Genomic DNA, 7,821 nt, shown 5'->3' on the forward strand with positions numbered 1-7,821 from the left:
CCTAACGCCGACGTAGCGTCGGCCGTGGCCGAAGCAGGAGACGCATGGGCTTCGCTGGCCCTACCGGGGCTGAGCAGCCTCGACGGCGGCATGGCATCAGCATCGACTGCGGCACATATTACGGCCCCGGTTGTTGAAAATAACCCGGGTACGGACCAGCCCCAAGCCATGGAGCTTGCAAGCACCAACAACGCTGGAGCTACGAGGGGACCGCAAGAACAACCAAGAGTCTACCCAGTCAACGAGACCCCGTGGCGAGTGATGAAGGAATTAGTGGAGCGCAGAGCCCAGAAGGATAGGAAAGCTACCGGTCAGGCAAGTACACCTTCGGAGGCAAACAAGACTCCAGTGGGAACGAGCGAGCCACAGCAGCAGAAACCTGGGACGCCGGGACCGAACGCCATGGTCCCGAACGCGCCACCGGCGTCCGCTGCAAACAACCAACTGAAGACACTCCCTGGTAACAGGCGAGATTTCGTACAGCTCCCGAAAGGAGGATACAAAATCGTATTCCGACCGAAGAGCCACAACCTAAGAGTGGGAGATTTCAAGCCCAGCGATTACATACAAGCCCTGGTGAAGGAATGCAACCTGGTATACATCGGCGACATGCTTGTCGCGGTGAAAGCCATCTCAAACATAATAATAGTCCGGACGCCAGATGACGCGAAGGCAGAAGCTCTGCAAAAGACGAGGAAGTTGTGCCTCGGAGACAAACAATTCGAGTTCAATGCATACTGCTCCACGGCGGAGGGAACTGTCCGGGGTGTGGTGCATGGAGTGATGGCCGGCACCACGCAAGAAGTCCTAATGAACCACATCCAAGTAGCAACGCCGGGAATTCGTGCAGTCTACGCAAGAATGCTCGGCAAGTCAGAGTCAGCGCTCATCGCGTTCGACGGACCGAGGTTGCCCAAGACAGTCGCAGTGATGGGAGGACTGTACAGAGTTTACCCTTACCAACCTACGAAGCAGGTGTGCTTCAGATGCCACCTGCAGGGGCACCGATCAGACGTCTGCCCAGAACCAGAACCCATTCCGCAGTGTCTTAGATGCAAACGTGCCAACGTCGACGGACACGAGTGTGGGGAGCCCAAGTGTGAGTGGTGCGGCGAAGCTCACGCCACGGGCGATATAGGATGTAAGAGACGTCTCAAGCGGAAAGGCCAGCAGAACCAGCAAGGCAAGAAAAAAGAAAGCAGTTACCACGGTGGCCACAGGCCGCGGTGGTTCGACAGCGAAGAAGCCGAAACGAAAGAAAAGAACGGATCTTCGAGATCTGCGTCTCGGAACAGGCGCGGCGGCAGCAGAAGCCGAACGCCGTTCTTCAAAGAGGGAGACTTTCCGGGGTTAGCAGACGCGAGAACCACCGACCACGGTGGCGACAACGCCTGGGTTCGAGGGAATGCTCATGGCGCTTCCGCATCTAAACAGAAGACCAAGCAGTCCAAGAAGGTGAGTCAGTCTGGGAGCGAGTCTCCAGTCTATCCCACTGCTCTAGACTATTCGATACAGGCTAGATTTGAAGCTCTAGAAAAAACAAACAGGGAACTTAGAGAGGAAAATGAACGACTAAAAAGGAGGCTCTCGTTTATAGAACAGCGACAACAAAGAGAAGAAAATGATACAAACCGAGGAAAAGTACACGGAGTACAATCGCCCACGACGAAAACAAGCACGCAGGGGCCAGCAGCCGTACAACCGCAAGTAAGGGAAGAAATAGATGCTACTATACCACTACACCAAATACAGGAGCAACAGAAAACAGTCTTGACGACGCTGGAACAAATCATGAGCAGACTGAACGCGACCGATCAGAGATTGGCAGAACTGTTCAGGAGACAAAACAAGAGAGCACCGGAACAGGTCGACCTAAACGAAAGCGCGAAGATCTTCGCGGCGCAGCAGTAGTGTCACATCATGGCTAACGCAGAAGAAAAATTTACAATATGGCAATGGAACTGTAGAGGATTTAGAAAAAAAACCGATTTCAACATACATGTAATGCAGCATAAACACCCTCCTACTGTAATAGCGCTGCAAGAAACTAACACTTCGCCGAAGATAGTCGGCTACGACACCATAGTAGATGAAAGATTTAAAAAAGTGGCCATTTTATGTCAGAAGGGGGTCACTACGCACAAGCACACGACACCAGAAGAAGATATAGAACACCTTTTAATAGAGGTAATACCTAAGAAGCGCGGGGAGAAGAGCCTATTCGTACTTAACATATATTCACCACCGCGCAAGAAGAGACATGACTTCAGAGAAATCATTAGAGCGGTGATCGGCCTGGTAAAACAAAACCACCTTGTGATTGTGGGAGATTTCAATGCTCCGCACAAAGAGTGGGGCTACAAGATGAATACAAAGAAAGGAAAAACCATCCTAGATGGAGTGGACATGCACGGGCTGGAAATCGTTACCGATAGCAGATACCCTACTAGGGTCGGAAACAGCGTTTCAAGAGACACTAGCCCTGATTTGACCATCATAGGAAATATCCTAGACTACGAATGGTCTAACACCGGGGAGCAGTTCGGAAGTGACCACTACGTAATTCAAACTCAAATTAAACTTACAAGGTTCAGCACAATCCAGAGAAAGACAAAAATCACAGATTGGAAAAAATTCCGTGAACAGTTGGAGAATGAAGCCGGAAGAACTGCGATAACGGACATCGAAAAGTGGACCAAACGACTACGGGAGGTCCACAGAGACAATACTACGGAGCTAGAGGTCACCGATGAATTTCCACGTGCGGATAAACGATTGCTACATCTTTGGGAGGCTCGTAGGGGGCTGACGAAAAGATGGAAGAAACAAAAACATAACAGGAAATTGAGACTCAGAATAGCTCAAATCAATAAGGAGATAGAAGACCACACTGCAAACTTACTTAGAGATAATTGGCACCAAATTTGCAATGAACTAAACGGCAACTTGGGTAGCGCTAAAACATGGGCGCTGCTCAGGCACCTCATAGACCCGACAAAATCGAAAAGAGAAAACAGCAAAACGATAGAACGTATCACGCACAATTTTCAGGGAACGGACGCCCAGATTACAGATTTTCTTTGGTCCAGGTACGTCGGAAGCACGCAGGTGCCACCCTGCACCATGGTATATTCAGGGACAAGGAACTCGAAGCTGGATGAACCGATAAAAGACTACGAGGTATACGCGGCTGCCAGGTCATTCACAAGGAACACAACACCGGGAAAAGATCAAGTAACAAATGCAATGATCAGAAACCTCAGTGATGACCAAATCGAAAGCCTGACTGGACTAATCAACGAGCACTGGGAAAGGGGCACGGTCCCGGCGGAGTGGAAACACGCTGAGATTATCGTGATACCTAAACCAGGGAAAACACCCAGTTTGGAGAACCTTAGGCCCATTTCCCTAACTTCATGCCTCGGTAAACTATATGAGAAAGTGGTCAAGACTAGACTGAGCATTTACATGGAGGACAACGGTCTGTTTCCGGATACCATGTTCGGGTTCAGAACGGGGCTCTCCACGCAAGACGTGATGCTCCAGTTAAGAGACACGGTACTAAAACAAATATCGGGCACTCGAGAAGGCGTAATCTTGGCCGTAGACCTCAAGGGGGCCTTCGACAACATCGGCCACAATGCCATTCTCACAGAACTCTCGGCAACAAACTGTGGGGAGAGGATCTTCGCATACGTAAAGGCCTTCCTGTCTAACAGAACAGCAACGATCGGCATCAACAACATAAGGTCAGAAAAGAAGACGACGCCAAACAGAGGGACGCCACAAGGATCCATCATCTCACCTCTGCTCTTTAACATAGCAATGATTGGATTAACTAGGAGACTGAAAAACATCAAAGATGTCGAACATTCAGTTTATGCGGACGACATCACAGTGTGGACGACAAAAGGATCGACGGGAAACAAGCAAGAAATATTGCAAAGAGCGGCGGATGAGATCGGTCAATTTGCTTTCTTTAGCGGCATGCAGTGTTCCCCAGAAAAATCAGAATTTATTAGACTTCACAAAAATAAAGAGGACAGGGGAACGATAGAATTAGAGATAGATGGACAACCCGTAAGGAGGACAAATAAGCTTCGCATCTTGGGAATGTGGCTGCAGGAGAAAGGCAAACGGGACCATACCATCCAGCTCTTGGAACACTCCACGAAACAGATATGCAGGATGTTAAGCCGGATTACGAACAAGAGAAAAGGGGTGAAGGAGCGAGATGCGTTACGGATCACTTCTGCGCTCATCATACCGAGGATGACGTACGCGCTTCCGTACCTACAACCTAACAAAGGGGAAAAGAACAAAATGGAAACATGCATCAGAAGGGCGTATAAGCAAGCTTTAGGCGTCATGACCTGCGCCTCGACAGAGAAGCTGATGAACATGGGGGTGTACGGCACGTATGAGGAGCACAGCGAAACCATGCTCAGATTTCAAATGGAAAGACTTAAAAGAACAGCCGCTGGCCGCGCACTACTGGTCAAGCTAGGATACCCGGCAGAAGACGAGGGCGAAGACAAGACAGACATTGACAGCCAAATTAGGAGCACTTTCTTGGTTAAACCAGTGCCCAGAAACATGGACCCCAAGAACCACGAAGGAAGACGGGCGGCGAGATCATTGGAGTTGGACAGGTTCCTAAAGAAAAAACAGATGGCTCTGTATGTTGACGCGTCCAAGTACAGAACGAAGGAAAACGCTAGGGCGGTAGCAGTAGTGAACGACAATGGGAATATAGTTACTGGTGCATCAGTGCGCACAAGGACAACACAAGCAGCGGAAGAGATCGCCATAGCTCTAGCCCTGACTGAAGCCAATCGGCAGGGACTGAGTTACTGGATAGCGACGGATTCTCAGGCTGCAGCAAGGGCATACAGAGATGGAAGGATCGGCCGAAAAGCCGCGAGTATCCTCTTCGAACAAAAACAACACAGACATGGATCAAACAACACAAGCATTCAACACACCATCATTTGGGTCCCTGACACTGGGGTTGAGGGAAATCTCATGGCAGACACCGTTGTCCGAGGGTTCACGAACCGGAGGGCGGGTTTGCCGGTCGAACCCTTCAGCACGCCAGAATCTTACGGGGAGGCAATGAAGGCGTTGTTGGGAGCGCGCAAGAAGTACTCGGCTCCGGCGGATATCCTCGACAGAGAGCAGGGCACCACGCTCAGACGACTACAAACAGACACCTACCCAAGCAGAGCCATGTATCACAAAATGTGGCCGAACAGATACGCGAAAGAGTGCGTGTGGTGTGGGGGCTACGCCACAACGTACCACGCCACCTGGGGCTGCGAAAAAAGCCCTTTACTACCAAAGGTAAATAGCCCTAGTCTAGAGCAGTGGGAGGCCCTCCTGGCTGACTCCGACCCGAGCACACAGCTTATGCTGGTGACGAGGGCCAAGGCAGCGGCGGAGGCCAACGGGATCCTGGACTAGGGAATACCGACCACTGAAGCTCCACATCTATCTATCCCCATCCCCCTACTCCCTAACTCTTCCTTTTGAAAAAAAAAATAAATGTTTTCACTACTACTACTACTACTCTTCTAGGTGAATTGGTAAATTGGTTTCTGAGGGAAGGAAATGGCGCAGTAACTGTCTCACATATCTCGGTGGACACCCGAACCGCGCCGTAAGGGAAGGAAGGAAGCTGGGAGTGAAAGAAGAAAGGAAGGAAGAGGTGCCGTAGTGGAGGGCTCCGGAATAGTTTAGACCACCTGGGGGTCTGTAACGTGCACTGACATTGCACAGCACACGGGCGCCTCTTGCGTTTCGCCCCTATCGAAACGCAGCCGCCTATAGGTAATGAAAAGAAACTCTTGATAACATAAATTGGAGATGTGTTCGTGCCCCATGGCGCAACGCGATTAAAACTAGCGATGAATGGGAGACCACGCTGAGAAGCTTCGACGAAAAAACTCCGCGCTTCGCCGTCCGCCTGGCGGCCTAGGCTGTAGACCTCTTCTAGACGGGATCGGATGTCCTCCGGCCGCGGTGCGACAGACTGCCTCCCCGGACGCCTGCGTGCGGACCCGGTGGTGGCTGCCGCGCCATATTCGGCGGAAATAAATGTTCTTCCTCCTCCTCTATGGTTTCAGTTTCGCAGCTCCGCTCGGGAGTTGGCTAAAGTTGTGGTCGCGGGAACTAGTGGCGCTGCAGTCGAGCTTTCCTGCATTGTCTGCTGTCGCGGGAGTTTTGCTCGCTGCAGTTACGACAAGATAGTCAAAATTTCCAGCTTGTTTTTCGTGTGATGATGCTGTTAGTGTTGTGAAAACGCGTTTGTGGTGAAATATGTGCACGTGGTGCCTACAAGCGATAGGTACACAAGCCATCCTGCGTTGCGCCTGGCTGCACAAGTGGCAACAGAAATGATGACTCGTCCCAGGTTTTGTGCGACTCTATGTACATTGCGATCATGTCGGCGATTATTCTGTTGAGTCTCTCTATGAGCCAGTTCGTTAATATGCACAGGTTTGGCGATGGCTCGTGTGACTGGGGCTCAAACGCGTCGTGCATGAGTTGTGCCGTAAACACCGTGCCTCGATCGGTGATTATTAGGGACGATGCGCCATGACGCAACACTATTTGCCGCATAAAAATTCAGGGGGTACTTTGACTGTCTAATGTGTGTAGAGGCGGAAGCGTATTCAGCACCACTTTGACTGCCTCTGGGGCATTGGTGACGTCTCCACTGGACGATGTCACACATAATTAGTAACTAATTGCTAAGTAATGACAAATGACTATTTAATGACTAACTACAGATTATTGACTAAATACTAATTAACTGCTAATTAATGACGCTTAAGCTTCGCCTTTATGAGTGGAACGCGACAGCGTGTTGTAGTACTACCGGGGACTCCACGGAACGCCACTACCAGTTCGGCGCGATGCCTTGCCCTTCGAACGCAACGCTTTTTGTGGATAGGAAATGACGCAGTAATTCTCTGTCATCTCGGTGGACACCCGAACCGCACCGTACAGGAAGCGAGGAAGTGGGAGTGAAAGAAGAAAGAGGGGCCGTAATGAAGAAAATGAAAATTATATTTGAGGAAAAGAAATTACGCAGTATCTGTCTCATATATCTCGGTGGACACCCGTCAAAAGAGTGACTCCCCTGTTGATAAGCTTCTGCAAACAACCTTCTGTCGACAACGATGAAGCATTAAAGGCTTTCGACTTGAAAACTGGACGTGCACGCTGCACCGCCTTAGTTTCCGCATACCGTGTTATATAGTCGGTCACGAATATAATCCATTTGTGACCTGCCGATGACAGGTGAAATGCGCCAAAAAGGTCGATTCCGACATGGCCAAACGCCGACCGAGGCGGTTCAGTAGGTTAAAGCAAACATTCGAGCTTGAGAGGGGGCGTCTTACGACGTTGGAACTCGCGGCAGCGTCTTACGTAACGCTAGACGGTGTCAGAGAATTTTGCCAATAGCACGCTTGGTGCGCGAGGGCAACTGCGCTTGCAAAGCCCAAGTGGCCGGAAGAGTGCTCATCGTGGCAAGCCATAAGGATATCTGCGCGGAGGGCATGACGGCACGACGGGGAGGTGCGTTCAGTCGACAGTGCTGACTTTTTTCTTGAACAAAATGCTGTTCTGGAGGCTGCAGCCGGGCAGGTTTCTAAAAAATTGTCGAGGTACGTAAGCAGCTCGGCGCCCCAGGTAATGAATGACAGGTCACAGGTCTGGATCACGTCTGGATCAGGTCTGGATCTGGTAACTTACCCTGACATACTACTTGAGCACTTAAGATGATGCCGCCGGGTCTACCCTCCGCCGGCTAAG

This window comes from Amblyomma mixtum, chromosome 10 (genome assembly GCF_055824585.1).
Source record: "Amblyomma mixtum isolate Tamu chromosome 10, ASM5582458v1, whole genome shotgun sequence".
Classification (NCBI taxonomy): Eukaryota; Metazoa; Arthropoda; class Arachnida; order Ixodida; family Ixodidae; genus Amblyomma; species Amblyomma mixtum.